The sequence below is a fragment of the Rutidosis leptorrhynchoides genome, chromosome 7 (genome assembly GCF_046630445.1).
Source record: "Rutidosis leptorrhynchoides isolate AG116_Rl617_1_P2 chromosome 7, CSIRO_AGI_Rlap_v1, whole genome shotgun sequence".
Taxonomy (NCBI): domain Eukaryota; kingdom Viridiplantae; phylum Streptophyta; class Magnoliopsida; order Asterales; family Asteraceae; genus Rutidosis; species Rutidosis leptorrhynchoides.
Genome location: NC_092339.1, coordinates 158,893,861 through 158,910,691, shown reverse-complemented (window position 1 = coordinate 158,910,691; position 16,831 = coordinate 158,893,861). Strand labels below are relative to the sequence as shown.

The 16,831-nt window shown below is 31.9% G+C and overlaps 1 non-coding gene across 1 annotated transcript; it reads left to right on the top strand.

Moving 5' to 3' along the window:
- The first annotated feature begins 408 nt into the window (after positions 1-408).
- Positions 409-515, top strand: LOC139861028 (small nucleolar RNA R71). The gene has a single exon (XR_011763647.1). It is a non-coding gene; the product is annotated as a small nucleolar RNA R71 (small nucleolar RNA).
- Positions 516-16,831: the final 16,316 nt, after the last annotated feature.

Here is a 16,831-nt window from a genome sequence, read left to right as displayed (position 1 = left end):
TAATTATTTTCAGGCATTTGGTTTATGTATGAAACTTTCTCTCTTTGTTCCATTGTTAGTTCAATACTGAGACAATCTTTTGTTAAATGTGATCCCCCACACTGCTCACAACTAATTCGTATTGAGTAGATATCTTTAGTCATCTTTTCCATTCGTCTCTCGACATCATCTATTTTTGCAGAAATGGAATCTAAGTCATGGCTAGAATCGGCTCTAGCTGCTTTACATGATCTAACGATATCTTTTTCTTGGTGCCACTCATGTGAGTGGGAAGCAGTGTTATCAATAATTTTGTAAGCATCAGTTGCGGTTTTCTTCATAATAGAACCACCAGCTGCTATATCGATGTCTTTTCTTGTAGTGATGTTGCATCCTTGGTAAAATATTTGTACTATTTGACAAGTGTCTAAACCATGTTGCGGACATCCTCTTAATAACTTTCCAAATCTTGTCCACGCTTCATATAAAGTTTCATTTGGCTTCTGTGTGAACGTAACAATTTCTCCTTGAAGTCTTACGGCTTTAGATGCCAGAAAGAATTGTTTAAGAAATTTTTCAACTAAAACATCTCATTAATCAATTGTCCCTTCAGGTAACGATTCCAACCAATCTTTGGGTTCTCCCTTTAAAGTCCAGGGAAATAACATGAGATATATCTGTTCATCCTCCACTTCTCTTATTTTAAATAGAGTGCAGATCCTATTAAAGGTTCGAAGATGTTCATTTGGATCTTCCTTCGGCGCACCACTAAATTGGCATTGATTTGTTACCATATGTAGGATTTATCCTTTGATTTCATAATCTGGCGCATTAATGCCTGTTTGAGTAATTGCGTGACCTTGGCCAGTGCGTTTAGCTCTCATTTGGTCTTCCATACTTAGAGGTTCCAGATTCTCCATGATTGAATATGTTGAATCTGAATCACTAGAGGATTCTGATTTAATGGTTGGTTCCTTTACAATCTCTGTTTGAATGATTGGTGGTTCCGGAGGAAAGATTAATGGTTCAGGATCTCTGAATTGTCCCTGAATATTCTCCGGATTCTCAATTGTGAGGTCGGGTTCAAAAAATGGATTATCGGAAATTTGAATTGGAGTACTTGGTCGACTGGATGACGATTCTAAAGAAAAATCAACGGCGACAATATTTGCTAGATGTCTTGATCTAGTTACAGGTGGTGAACGTACAAAATGTGGTGACCGTTTTGCTCGGTGCATTCACTGAATATCCTATTAGTTATAAAAATAAGAAAAATTATATAAGTTATCAAATTAATAGACTTTTCTGATTTTGCCCACGTTTCGAATAGCCAAAAGATGCAGCAGAGGGGCAGGATTCGTTTGGTCTCAATATAATTGAGTACTGTTTGGCTCCAATAACCCGGTCCACGTACAAATCCAACTATTTCTACGAATCAGAAAATGGATGTCTATCAATTTAACCACTTAAAATAATTTTTCGTTTTGAAATTTTAAAGAAATTTTAGAGAAGAAATAGAAAATTCTATGTCCTAAAAACTAGAGCGTCGAGAAATAAGAAAGAAAAAGAACGCGTCGAAAAACGTCGAAAAATAAAAGGTCGAAAAATAATAGGCGTCGAAAAATAAAAATAAGAAAGTAGCGCGTCGAAATGTAAAAAGGAACTAAAAACTAAGAATTAAAAGTTGCGTCTAAAAATATTAAAGCTTAAAAGAAAAAATAAATCCCAAATGGCAATAACTTAAAAAGGTACTAAAATATAAAAACGGCGTCGCAAAATTCTAAAGCACCTAAATCTTAGTCTAAAGAAAAAGCACTTAAGGGATTTTACGGCAAAGCCTAAAAATCTAGAAATAAAAATAACTATGGCAAAAACTATATCTTAAAACTAATTACGAGCAAAAAATACAAATATTACGAATAAACGATTAAAAAGGTACGAAATATAAAAATAAACTTAAAGTTGTAAAAAGTACAATTTTTATAAAAATATTATTTTTATATTATTTATTTTATAAAAGTATTAATTTTATAATTTATTAAAACTAAATAAACTAAATATATAAATTAAATACTAAAAACTAAACTTAATTAATTAAATAAAAAACCCTAATTAGGGTTTTAATAAATAATAATAATAATAATTACGTAATTATTGCAGAAAGGATCAACTGTGGCGTGTCAGACAGCTTCATGCGATCGCATGAAGTTTTGCCTTCGGGCTCATGCGATCGCATGAGCTAGGGTTTCGGGCCAGACTTGGGCTGCTACAGTACCGGGCTGAATGTTTTTTTTTTCAGTTTTTTTTTATATTAATACAAAATATTTAAATAAAATTTATATTTTTACAAACTAAAAATAAAGAAACTTTATAAAACTTATATATTTAACAATCTCTTAAAAATATATAAATTTTGTTTTTCTTTTTATATTTTTGTATTTTAAAATTTAAAACGTATATTTTTATACAAAGAACTTAATAATAAAAAAAAATCTTTTTTTATAGCTTTGCGCTTTCGGCGTTTTGGCTGTCCCCGGCAGCGGTGCCAAAAATACTTGATGTTATGCGAGGGGTATATGAAATAGTATTATTTTTTTACAACGAAATACTATTAAATACGATACAATTTTACACAAGATATTTATTTATTTATAGAATGGATATACCTAAACCTTGCTACAATACTTATAGGCAGTGTACCTAATCGTACAGTAGTGTAGTTTTTAGTAAGTCCGATTCATTCCACAGGGATCTTTTAAACAAGTTTAACGCTATATTAGTTTTAACTTATAATTGTAAAAATACAAAAATATATATAAGTAGTATTATTATTATAAAGGGGGTTTTTACCGTTTAATGACCGGTTTGTCAATTTTAAAACTTTAGTCGCAGTTAAAACCTAATGTAAAATATTAAAAATAAATATAACTTAATTTAAAGAGTAAAGTAAATAACGATAATGAAATTGCGATAAATAAAAGTGCGATAAAATAAAATTGCGATAATTAAAGAGTACGATAATTAAAAATGCAATTAAATAAAATGACAATAAATAAAAGTGCGATAATTAAAAGTGCAATTAAATATGAAATAAAAGAATTATGCTTATTTAAACTTCCATAATCATGATGTTTGACGTGTTGATTTTTAGTTTATTCTCATGGGTTAATTGTCCTTTGTCCTGGATTATTCGATATGTCCATACGGATTTGTCCATAATAGTCCATCAGTCATAATCATAAAGTGCGATAGTCTTCGTCAAATTATTCTTATTCTCGAAGTTAAATATTCCAACTAATTGGGAATTCGAATTGTAACAAGGTCTTAATACTTTGTTTAATAAATAAACCAATTACCCTTGAATGTAATCCACCCCTGTTTCAATAAGTCTATTAACTATTAATCCAGTTCCGTGTCCGGTAAAATGAACAATTATTGGTATTTATAGATATCCCGCCCACCGTACCCAGTCAAGCGTATGTGGTTATATATAAATACGTCAAATTATAAGTCTATATATTAAATCAACGAGGTATCATTTAGTTAATATAAAACCCATTAATAGCCCATAGTCTAATTTCCACAAGTGTCGTTCTTTTGTCCAAACCCCAATTATGATACAAAACCCAATTACCCAATTTTAATATTTAGCCCAACATCACGATTACTTCGGCATTAAATAAGCATAATAATAACTTAGCTACGAGACATTAATTTAAAAATAACATTAACCATAACTTACATTGATTAAAAATAGCGTAGCGTTACACGGACAGAATTTCAACTTATACCCTTATAACATTCGCTAACATACCCTTATTATTAGAATTTAAAATTATAATATATATATATATATATATATATATATATATATATATATATATATACGTGATAGATAGAGAGATGGATGAAGGATATATGATATAAACTGAGCCAAAACACACGAATTTATAGCATGTGGCCTGGATTTTAGGGCCATGCGATCGCATGGAAAATAAGCCTACAGGCCATGCGATCGCATGGAGGTAGGTATCAGCTCACACTCCTTTGTTTTCTTGTTTGCCGATGGTTTAATAAATAAATATAATATATAAATAATTTTAAGAATTATTTAAATATTATATTATATTTATGTGCATAGTTGACTTGTAATTTTTAGTCCGTTGCGTCGAGCGTTGAGAGTTGACTTTGGTCCCGGTTCCGGTTTTTCGAACGTCCTTGCGTACAATTTAATATCTTGTACTTTGCGTTTTGCCTCTTATACTCTTGTAATTTTGAGACGTTTCTTATCAATAATTGGAACCACTTTGATTGTACTTTGTACTTTTGAGCTTTTTGGTCGTTTGCGCCTTTAACTGGTCGAATCTGTCTTTTGTCTTCACCTTATATTATTTAAACGAATATTACTTGTAAATAGAACAATTGCAACTAAAAGCTTGTCTTTCTTGAGGGATAATGCTATGAAATATATGTTCGTTTTTAGCATTATCAAGGCTATTGGGCATTACGTAACCCTCGTCCTTTTGACGACATTACAACATGTTGTCTAGCCAACGGTCATAATGGTTACTTTTGTGACGACCCGGAAATTTTTGACCAAATTTAAACTTAATCTTTATATGATTTCGACACGATAAGCAAAGTCTGTTAGGTTGATTCTCAAAAATCTTGAACTGTTTCATATATTCAATTAATCTTCGACCATTCCCAACGATTCACGAACCACTATTTGTAAATAGTTATGTGTGAATATATATATATATATATATATATATATATATATATATATATATATATATATATATATATATATATATATATATATAATAATTGGAAATATAATTCGAAACATATGATTTAAGATCTCCAAATCATCACCATTATCCTATTATTGATCGAATTGCTATTACTAATTGGAGATTATTGTGCTTATTACTGTTTCCTTTTGATTTCAATTCACCAACTAACAACTGCATCTAATATATAGATATACTCCATGTTAATCCACAACCTCGACACTTAAAATACCATCATTTTCCTCATATCACCATCTCCAAAACCACCAACTATTCGTTTCTTTTACTCCACCATTAGCATCACCCAAACCACCATCACTGCTATCGTTTTCTGTTATAACCAGAACCCTCAAAAACCATCGACCATCATCACTTTTGAACTACCATCAAACACTCAGACTTATAGTTTTCTGTTTATGCACAAGATCAAACCAAACAACCACCTTCACTTACCACTAAATCACATCCACTTCATCACCTCGATCACCTTTAACCACCTCACCACCTTGTGTTAAATCACCTTGAGTAACCACCACTACAATGATCATCATCACGAATCCTTTTTCTTTCTATTTTGTCCGAAATCTTATCACAACCAAACCACCATGTCACGTACTTCTACGTTCTTTTCTTTTTGTTCTTTTTCAACTCCAACAACCATCTTCGATCACCATAAACCACCACACAATCGTCATTATTCCCACCAATTGATCAAAGTAAATGTTACAAGCTGCCGCTGCGGCCTTGTGTTTTACTATTCGAAAGACCACCACCAAACTATCATTTTAAAATTTACTACTTTATGTTCTTCCTTTCCTGATGCCCACGTTCGAGTAGCCATAAAACCAAACACCATTAAACCATATTTTTTTATGCTGAGCAATTCAAACACAATAAAGCCGATAAGAATATGTTCACACTTAAGTTTGGTCAGCATGAATATAAAGATTATTATTAAATATCATATGTATGCATGTGGATTGAATTAGAACTCGATGGCCAACCAACAAGGGCCACTTGAATCGGCGTATACTTCTTTTTTATTTATGGCTGACAAATTTCTAACCACTTGACTTAATAAAGTGGTTACATAATGCCAAAAGACGACATATCAAGATAATAAAGATAACAATGGATTTTCGCTGCTCAGCTTCGGTTATGTTCATTTAATTATTAGTTTTTTTTCTTTTTCAAAGTTACAAAATCACACACGAAGAATCTGCCACAGAATTTTATAACATTGGTTTGGGTTTGTTAAGTGGGTTTTGCTATTTGGGCTTGTGAACAAGATGTTGGGCCGAGATTATATATTTTCAGTTGGGCCGTGACCCAATTCTTGTTTCTATTTGGTTGCTACGATAATTTGATTATGATGATGTCGATCAAGATGAGTACATGATTATGATCATGATCGTGATATTCATAATACATGAAATAATAAATGATGAGGGTATTGATTAGGAATAAGGTGACGAAATAAATAAAGATGATGATGATTCTGTTATGATGATGTATTATGATGATTAGGATTAGGGTTATGATTATATAGGTGATGATCTGTTAATGATCTAATGACAAGATGATGATAATGATTCGAAAAAGATGTTATTGGATGATAATGAAGAAGAAGGAAACAAAATATTGAGTAAAATATATTTCGGTTATTAGATATGATAGAAAAACGATGGCAGAGGAGTGGTTAGGGTTGAGTTACTTTAATCAAGAGGTCTTGGGTTCGAGCCTTGGCTGTGACATTTTTTTTAGGAAAAGAAGATGAGGAAGAAACAGACAGATATAATAGGATAAAATGATTCAGGTTGTGATTAAAACAGAAATGGATGTGTGGCGTAATGGTTTAGTTGTTATTGGGTTAGCGAGAGGTCGCGGGTTAAAACCCGAACTTGGGCATTTTTTTAGGCTACTCCATTTGAGGTAGTTATTACTAATACTCTTATTATTATTATTTCATTATTATTATTATTATATTGTTATTATTAATTATTATTATTATTATTATTATTATTATCACTATTAATAAAAGTATCATTATTTTTAAATTTATGATTTTTATTAAAATTTGTATTATTTTTATCATTATTACTATTATTAGTATTATTAAATAAAGATTTTCTATATAAAAATATATTTATGACATAAAACATAATTATGTTAATAGTTTTATAATAAATATTAATTATCTACTTAAGGTATATAACAATAAATATATCTAATTAAGTTATTAATGAAACATATAATATATTAAAATAACAATTATATCACTAATAATATGTAAATTTGATCGATTACAATTATATGTGTTAATATATATATAACTGATATAGGTTCGTGAATCCGAGGCCAACTTGCATTGTTCAGTTCCATCGTATGCATATTTTTACTACAAAATATCGTATTGTGAGTTCATTTGATTCTCTTTTACTCTTTACATTTTTGGGACTGAGAATACATGCGCTGTTTTTACAACTGCTTTATTAAATGCTTTTGAAATATATTTTGAACTGTGAATACATGAAATGCTTTTATAAATGTTTGACGAGATAGACACAAGCAAAACATTCCTCGAATGAATTATTATGCAGATAGAAGTTCTGCGGATTATTATTGAATTATGTGGATATGATAATTGCCACCGTTGAATTATGTGGACATGATAATTGCCACCGTTGAATTATGTGGACATGATAATTGCCACCGTTGAATTATGTGGACATGATAATTGCCACCGTTGAATTATGTGGACATGATAATTTCCACCATTGAATTATGTGGACATGATAATTGCCACCATTGAATTATGTGGACATGATAATTTCCACCAATTGATGTGAATGTTATGTATCGAGAGAATGATTTTTATACACAGGTTATGTGTATTAGTTTTTGTGCACGAGATATGTGTACAGTTACTAAGATTTATGAAAAATAGATTTCGTACACGAGAAAGGTGTACTGTATTTAAAAGATATCGCATGTACATTACAGGTGGGTATAGGATTCGGGCCCATTTGTACCATGCAGCATTTAAATCTTGTGGTCTATCAAAATGATGAATTTTATTGTTTACGATAAACTTATGAACTCGCCAACCTTTTGGTTGACACTTTAAAGCATGTTTATTCTCAGGTATGAAAGAAACCTTCCACTGTGCATTTGCTCATATTAGAGATATTACTTGGAGTCGTTCATGGCATATAGAGGTCCGTTCATCGCAATAGTACCAGATGTTATTGTACTCGTCCAAGAGGATTTGGATGGGGTATGACATGTGGTATCAGAGCGGTGGTCTTAGCGAACCAGGTCTTTCATTAGTGTGTCTAACTGATAGTTGTTTAGATGCATTAGTGAGTCTGGACTTCGACCGTGTCTCCATGTCAAAAGTTTTGCTTATCATTTCGTGTCGAAAATTACCTGCTTATCATTCTTAGGGAATCATTTGCTTATCATTCTTAGTCTAGATACATCTTACTGCATTGATTGCATGAATAGTGTATAGACAAAATTCATATCTTAGCACATATGTTACTATAGACTTGCCTGACATATGCCGTAAATTCCTTAGTAGTCTACGAAATCTTTAGTACTATATATAGATATTCTATGTAGTTAGAATATCATCCAATATTCGAAAATCATTTCATATCAAAAAAATCATTTATTCACTCGTACGAAATGGAACTCGCCACCAGTTCAAGTTTCTCGAATTCCGACAACTATTCCGATATGGATTTTCACTCGAACTTTGAAAGCAGCGTCACCAGAATGAATCAACCAATCAGCCATCCCCAATTCATCTGATGGGTTCGTAGTCAACCAAATCAGTGGAAGCGAGAAGAAGGTGATCCCTTCCATCAACCAAATTCACCTCTTGACGAAGGACCTGAAACACTTAACGTCGAACCAGTCCGAATCTCCATTTTCACTCTCATTTCCAGGATATCTCACCACAATTACATAATATCTATAATTCTAAACCTTATTCATCCGCTCGTTCCAACCGTCAATCATCCCAGAATAATAGAGGAAGTTAACGAGCTTCGCGCCCGAGTAACAACTTTGGAAAATATGGTGCAAAACGTACTAGCTTCAGCAACATCACCGGCACCAACAGTACCACCAACATCCACACCAGTACCACCAACAACCTAAGTTTCAACATCGCACGCCTCAACATCTCATTATGTACCTCGAGCATAATCACCATTCTAAGAATCGTTCTATAGCATATATCTTCATTCTACATGACGATTATATAATTTCTAATGTTCTAGAGATTATATATTCTCGTTCTAACGGTAAATCAAATGAGATTAATATCTTATTGACTCATTAAATCCATGATTTCATCTGAAGAAAATATATATATATTTTCATAAAGATTACAATTAAAAGTTCTTTTGTACAAACTGTTAATGGCGAAAATATTTTAACGGGTAGGTAACACCCTAAAAATATTTAGATTTCACATTAATAAGTTACAGTGTACATTCTTCCAATTTGATTCAACAATCATTTACTATTCTACTTACATCCACACATATACGTATCCGTTCACCAAAGAACAACTATTTTCATTCACATTCAATTTCATATTCGGATTTTGACCGATCAGAATCCAAGTCAAGAATTTACAAGTGGCATAATGAAGAAAATAATGGACAAAATAAAAATTTATTTGTAACCAATTAATTAATTACGTAAAAACTTCTTCATCATCTTCTGATCTTAAATATTTTAAATTCTAAGATATCATCGTATATTTCGTTATAAATAGCTTCGATATTTCTGAAGATACCTTCATAAATATCTTTGTCCGAAATTATCTATCTCCCCGTGCTATCTATGTTACATCATAAAAGAAAATGTTTTAGTTTCTATCCTTCTATAAAATTTGAGTTTAAATTATGAATGATTTTTTGAGAAATGTTGGGAGTTGAAGCATGAGTTAGTATAATATAATGACGTCCGGTCAATGTGATTATATTACAGTAAGTCATGCTGAATTTCTAATGAAATGTGATGATGGTTCACAGTAAACTTTACCCCCATCATGTGCCATGTTACATAACTCTTTCATTCTACTTAATCTCTAAGCATATCACAGAAATATTTTCTTGATATTTTTGTTCTTCCGTAATTCCAACTGTTACTAATAAATCGTGACATTATATTTTCTTTCCGATTAGAAGATTTCCTTAAATCCCTTGAATTCCGGAATTTCAACCATGACTACATCAAAAGTCAAGAAGAATCGTATTTACCTCAGTTCACTATTTTGTGATAGCTTCACTCGTACTCTTTACACAATCGGACTGTTTTATCTATATTACTTAATAATGATAAAACTCTATTTATCAACTCATATTCTTAATGAAAACATTTTTATTGTTAGCCATGATGACCTCAATCAAATTTCGGGACGAAATTTCTTTAACGGGTAGGTACTGTGACGACCCGGAAATTTCTGACCAAATTTAAACTTAATCTTTATATGATTTCGACACGATAAGCAAAGTCTGTTAGGTAGAGTCTCAAAAATCTTGAACTGTTTCATATATTCAATTAATCTTCTACCATTTCCAACGATTCATGAACCACTATTTGTAAATAGTTATGTGTGAATATATATATATATATATATATATATATATATATATATATATATATATATATATATATATAAATAAATAATAATTGGAAATAAAATTCGAAACATTATATGTTGTTGTTATTAAAACGAATTATGTAAAATAAAATACAAATAGAATATTATAATAATTATTATTTACAACATAACTATATATAAATAAAGTATAGTAAAAATAATGTTAAATGATTGTAATACTTGTTTGATATTCCGATTGATATTAAGCAAGCTAAATTCAAATTTATATGATTTTAAAATAAACGGTGACCCGAAAATGAGTTCTATAAATTATAGACTTATTAAAAATGTATTTAGGAGCTGTTTGTTAAATTTTAGAACTTTTTATATTTTACCCAGAATTGAGAGGGACAGTTGATGTAATTTTTATTTAATAAGTTAATGATCGAATTTTATACCATAATGACCAAAATAAATAAATACAGTTAATTTAAAAATATGGGATTTTTCTGAAGATTTTTATTCACCACTGATTTAACAACGGAATACGAAATAATGGTCCGTGAAAACTGTCGGTAGAAAGGAACGAAATAAGAGGCTGCTATACTGTTATAGTTCACTATGCTTAATTGACTGAATTAAGTTTTACTGTTTTAAATTCATGGCATCCACTAGTCTAAATCTATTATATATATATATATATATATATATATACTACACGACATATTATATTTCTGTTTTGTGAACACCCACAATCACTTTCTCCTTTCTTTATTCTTCATGACAACCCACCATTTCATTTACAAGAATCCAATACCCTACCACCTTCTCCTCTTCATCCCTTCTTAAACCGTATTCACCACACTTCCCTTTCTGTCTTTTTTTACATCTTGTTATCTATCCCTATCTATCTTGCACTAACTTTATCTATCTATATTATATGATGATATATGTGCTATCTATATTATATCTAAATTATATATATAATATGTACATGTACGTGCTAGTCACCATAACTAACCCCACCATATGATTTAAGATCTCCAAATCATCACCATTATCCTATTATTGATCGAATTGCTATTACTAATTGGAGATTATTGTGCTTATAACTTTTTCCTTTTTATTTCAATTCACCAACTAACAACTGCATCTAATATATAGATATACTCCATGTTAACCCACAACCTCAACACCTAAAATACCATCATTTTCCTCATATCACCATCTCCAAAACCACCAACTATTCATTTCTTTTGCTCCACCATTAGCATCACCCAAACCACCATCACTGCTATCGTTTTCTATCGTAACCCGAATCCTCAAAAACCATCGACCATCATCACTTTTGAACTACCATCAAACACTCAGACTTATATTTTTCTGTTTACGCACAAGATCAAACCAAACAACCACCTTCACTTACCACTAAATCACCACCACTTCATCACCTCGATCACCTTTAACCACCTCACCACCTTTGTGTTAAATCACCATGAGTAACCACCACTATAATGATCATCATCACGAATCCTTTTTCTTTCTCTTTTGTCCGAAATCTTATCATAACCAAACCACCATGTCACGTACTTCTACGTTCTTTTCTTTTTGTTCTTTTTCAACTCCAACAACCATCTTCGACCACCATAAACCACCACACAATCGTCATTATTCCCGCCAATTGATCAAAGTAAATGTTACAAGCTGCCGATGTGGCCTTGTGTTTTACTATTCGAAAGACCACCACCAAACTATCATTTTAAAATTTACTACTTTCTATTCTTCCTTTCCTGATGCCCACGTTCGAGTAGCCATAAAACCAAACACCATTAAACCATATTTTTTTTAAGCTGAGCAATTCAAACACAATAAAGCCGATAAGAATATGTTCACACTTAAGTTTGGTCAACATGAATATAAAGAGTATTACTAAATATCATATGTACGCATGTGGATTGAATTAGAACTCGATGGCCAACCAACAAAGGCCACTTGAATCGGCGTATACTTCTTTTTTATTTATGGCAGACAAATTTCTAACCACTTGACTTAATAAAGTGGTTACATGATGCCAAAAGATGATGTATCAAGATAACAAAGATAACAATGGATTCTCGCTGCTCAGCTTCGGTTATGTTCATTTAATTATTATTATTTTTTTTCTTTTTCGAAGTTACAAAATCACACACGAAGAATCTGCCACAGAATTTTATAACATTGGTTTAGGTATGTTAAGTGGGTTTTTCTATTTGGGCTTGTGAACAAGATGTTGGGCCGAGATTATATATTTTCAGTTGGGTCATGACCCAACTCTTTTTTCTATTTGGCTGCTACGATAATTTGATTATGATGATGTCAATCAAGATGAGTACCTGATTATGATCATGATCGTGATATTCATAATACATGAAATAATAAATGATGAGGGTATTGATTAGGAATAAGGTGACGAAATAAATAAAGATGATGATGATGATTCTGTTATGATGATGTATTATGATGATTAGGATTAGGGTTATGATTATATAGGTGATGATACGTTAATGATCTAATGACAAGATGATGATAATGATTCAAAAAAGATGTTATTGGATGATAATGAAGAAGAAGGAAACATAATATTGAGTAAAATATATTTCGGTTATTAGATATGACAGAAAAACGATGGAAGAGGAGTTGTTAAGATTGAGTTACTTTAATCGAGAGGTCTTGGTTTCGAGCCTTGGTTGTGACATTTTTTTTAGGAAAAGAAGATGATGAAGAAACAGACAGATATAATAGGATAAAATGATTCAGGCTGTGATTAGAACATAAATGGATGTGTAGCATAATGGTTTAGGTTGTTATTGGGTTAGCGGGAGGTCGCGGGTTCAAACCCGAACTTGGGCATTTTTTTAGGGCTACTCCATTTGAGGTAGTTACTACTAATACTCTTATTATTATTATTTCATTATTATTATTATTATTGTTATTATTAATTATTATTATTATTATTATTATTATTATTATTATTATTATTATTATTATCACTATTACCAAAAGTATCATTATTTTTAAATTTATGATTTTTATTAAAAATTGTATTATTTTTATCATTATTATTATTATTATTATTATTAGTATTATTAAATAAAGATTTTCTATATAAAAATATATTTATGACATAAAACATAACTATGTTAATAGTTTTATAATAAATATTAATTATCTACTTAAGGTATATAACAATAAATCTATCTAATTAAGTTATTAATGAAACATATAATATATTAAAATAACAATTATATCACTAATAATATGTAAATTTGATCGATTACAATTATATGTGTTAATATATATATAACTGATATAGGTTCGTGAATCCGAGGCCAACTTGCATTGTTCAGTTCTGTCGTATGTGTATTTTTATTACAAAATATCGTATTGTGAGTTCATTTGATTCCCTTTTACTCTTTACATTTTTAGGACTGAGAATACATGCGCTGTTTTTACAACTGCTTTATTAAATGCTTTTGAAATATATTTTGAACTGTGAATACATGAAATGCTTTTATAAATGTTTGACGAGATAGACACAAGCAAAACATTCCTCGAATGAATTATTATGCAGACAGAAGTTCTGCGGATTATTATTGAATTATTTGGACATGATAATTGCCACCGTTGAATTATGTGGACTTGATAATTGCCACCGTTGAATTATGTGGACATGATAATTGCCACCGTTGAATTATGTGGACATGATAATTGCCACCAATTGATGTGAATGTTATGTATCGAGAGAATGATTTTTATACACAGGTTATGTGTATTAGTTTTTGTGCACGAGATATGTGTACAGTTACTAAGATTTATGAAAAATGGATTTCGTACACGAGAAAGGTGTACTGTATTTAAAAGATATTGCATGTACATTACAGGAGGGTATAGGATTCGGGCCCATTTGTACCATGCAGCATTTAAATCTTGTGGTCTATCAAAATGATGAATTTTATTGTTTACGATAAACTTATGAACTCTCCAACCTTTTGGTTGACACTTTAAAGCATGTTTATTCTCAGGTATGAAAGAAACCTTCCGCTGTACATTTGCTCATATTAGAGATATTACTTGGAGTCGTTCATGGCATATAGAGGTCCGTTCATCGCAATAGTACCAGATGTTATTGTATTCGTCCAAGAGGATTTGGACGGGGTATGACAACTTTCCACAAGACCAAGAATGGGAAGTAGTCTTAGTAAAACCAGAATGCATGACTTGTTTTTGGACTTATGAATTACGTGTTTTTATTGCCTTTGCTGAACGACTTGCGTATTAACTAGGATTGTTGTCACAACTGTTTTGTATCAAAATTATTGTTTGCTATATTTTATGCTATATGTAAAATAGCGGTATTGTAAATTTGTAAAATATTGTATAAAAGTTTGAACGTGAAATTTATTGTAATCAGTTTTTCAAATAGAATTGTAGTAGTTAAATTGTATGTTAGCTACTAAGTATGAACTTAACGGGTAGGTACTGCCCGAATTAAAACTTATAAAACGCTAATATGAAGAAAAAGCTTTTATAAATAAGTTCATATTATGCTACGAAATAATATTGACTACTCTTAATATTCTATATGATTAACTTAATTCTTTTGGCTATTTTTGAAGGAAATGGCACCGACTACTCGTCAGAACTTGAACATGAGCGAGGAAGACTTCCGTGTTTTCCTTGCTGCGAACATAGCCGTCGTGCAGGCCGCAATGCAAAATAACAACAACAACTCTGGTTCTAGCAGTGGAACTAATTCCACAAGAAATCGTGTAGGATGCTCCTACAAAGAATTCACTGCCTGCAAACCTTTGGAATTTGATGGAACCGAGGGTCCAATCGGATTGAAATGGTGGACCGAGAAGGTTGAATCGGTGTTTTCCATAAGTAAATGTACTGAAGAAGACAAAGTAAAGTACGCTACGCATACCTTCACAGGTACTGCGTTAACATGGTGGAACACCTACCTCGAGCATGTGGGACAAGATGTTGCTTACGCACTACCGTGGTCAGCATTCAAACATTTGATGAACGAGCAGTACCGTCCCAGAAACGAGGTCAATAAGCTCAAGGTAGAGCTTAGAGGGTTACAAACACAAGGATTTGATATTACCATGTACGAACGACGATTCACAGTGTTGTGCCTATTGTGTCCGGGAGCGTTCGAAGATGAAGAAGAGAAAATCGATGCATTTGTAAAAGGGTTACCAGAAACGATTCAAGAAGATGTGAGTTCACACGAGCCCGCTTCCATATAAAAGGCAAGTCGAATGGCTCATAAACTCATAAATCAGATTGAGGGAAGAATTAAAGAGCAGGCGGCCGAAGAACCCAACACGAAACAACTCAAGAGGAAGTGGGAGGAAAACGGTGACAAGAGTCACCAGTACAACAACAACAACAACAACAACAATTACAACCACAATCGCAACAACTATCCCAACAACCGCAACAACAATCGCAACAATAACCGCAATCCTAACAATAACTACAACAAACGTCCCAACAACAATAACCACAACAGCAACCATCCCAACAATAATAACAAAAGGCAAAAACCATGTCAGAGGTGTGAAGGATACCATCCGACTGGGTTCTGCACGACAACGTGTACTAAGGGTAAGAGAGGTGGTCATAGCGTGACGAAATGTGGAAATCTACGGACCGGTGATTAACAAAAATAATGCAACAAGTAATGTCGGGACAAGTAATGCCGCTTTTATTTGTTATGGATGTGGAAAACCGGGCCACGTCAAGAGTAAATGCCTAAACCAAGGAAATACAAATGGGCAAAGCCGTGGAAGAGTCTTCAACATTAATTTGGCAGAAGCGCAAGAAGACCTGGAGCTTGTTACGGGTACGTTTCTCATTGACAATAAATCTGCTTATGTTTTATTTGATTTTTAGTGCGGATAGAAGCTATATGAGTAGAGATTTTTGTGCTAAATTAAGTTGTCCATTGACGCCTTTGTATAATAAATTTTTACTTGAATTAGCAAACGGTAAATTAATTTTAGCGGATAATATATGTCGGGATAGAGAAATTAAACTGGGTGATGAAACGTTTAAGATTGATTTAATACCAGTCGAGTTAGGTAGTTTTGATGTAATAATTGGCATGGACTGGTTGAAAAAGGTGAGAGCAGAGGTCGTTTGTTACAAAAATGCGATTCGCATTATGCGCGGAAAAGGAAAACCTTTAATGGTGTACGGAGAAAAGAACAATGCGAAGTTAAATCTTATTAGTAGTTTGAAGGCAAAAAAAACTAATAAAAAAAGGTTGCTATGTCATTCTAGCACACATCGAAGAAGTCAAACCTGAAGAAAAGAACATCAGTGATGTTCTCGTCGCAAAAGAATTTCTCGATGTATTTCCGAAAGAATTACCAGGACTACC